Source organism: Nothoprocta perdicaria, unplaced genomic scaffold (genome assembly GCF_003342845.1).
Source record: "Nothoprocta perdicaria isolate Ctin4 unplaced genomic scaffold, notPer1 scaffold_658, whole genome shotgun sequence".
Classification (NCBI taxonomy): Eukaryota; Metazoa; Chordata; class Aves; order Tinamiformes; family Tinamidae; genus Nothoprocta; species Nothoprocta perdicaria.
Window position 1 is genome coordinate 30,296 of NW_020455930.1, and position 1,126 is coordinate 31,421.

Genomic DNA, 1,126 nt, shown 5'->3' on the forward strand with positions numbered 1-1,126 from the left:
CCCCCAAACCACAGTGGGAACCCCCCCATGGGTCTGCACCCCGCAAACCGCAATGGGAATCCCCACCCTCGGCGGGTCTGCACCCCTGGGTGCCCCCAAACCGACATGGGACCCCTCCCACCTTGCTGCACCCCCGGGAGCCCCCCAGAGCCCTGCAGCACCCCCCAAACACCCCAGGGCCTCCTGGCCACCCCCTGCACCCCTCACAGACCCCCCCGGGGCACCGCGGAGCCCCGAATGCTCCCCTGAACCCTCCAGGGTCCCCTCGCGCACCCCCAAAACACCCTCAGGGCACCCCCACGGACCCCTGAACCCCCCCGAACCCTCCAGGGCCTCCATGAAGGCCCCAGTCCCCCCGCACACTCCCAGGGCACCCCTGCACCCACACACCGGCCCCCCCGGGCCCTGCTGCGGCCTCCACGCACCCCCGGCGCCCCCCAGGACGCCCCGGACGCCTCTCAGACCCCCCCGGCCTGGTCCGGTCCGGTCCGGCTGCTCCGCGGCCGGCCGCGGCCTAATCGCCCGCCGGGACTACAACTCCCGGCGTGCCCCGCGGCTCCCGCCGCCCGCGGCAGCTGCGGCTCCCGGCGTGCCCCGCGACGCGGCTCCCTCCGCAGGGACTACAACTCCCGGCGTGCCCCGCGGCGTCGCCATGGTGACGCGAGTGGCCGCCTTGTCGCCGGCAGCTTTAATGTCCCCCGGTCCCCGGCGCGACACGCGCGGCGGCCCCGGCGCGTCCCGGCCGTGTCCCTGTCCCCGTGTCCGTGTCCTCGTGTCCGTCCCCGGCCGGGAGGCCTCAGCAGAGGCGGACGCAGCCGCCATGTCCGCGGCAGGCTGGGGGGAGGGAGACAAGATGGCGGCTGAGGGGACATGGTGGGGCGCAGGGGGACACAGGAGACATGGGGGACACAGGAGATGTGGAGGGACACTGGGGTACACAAGGGACATGGGAGGACATTGGGGACACAGGGGACATGGACACAAGGGACATGGAGGGACATGGACATTGGGAACACAGGGGACATTGGGAGACACAGGGGACATGGGGGACACAAGGGACATGGAAGGACATGGGGGACACAGGGGACATGGAGGGACATTGGGGGACACAAGGGACATGGGGGAC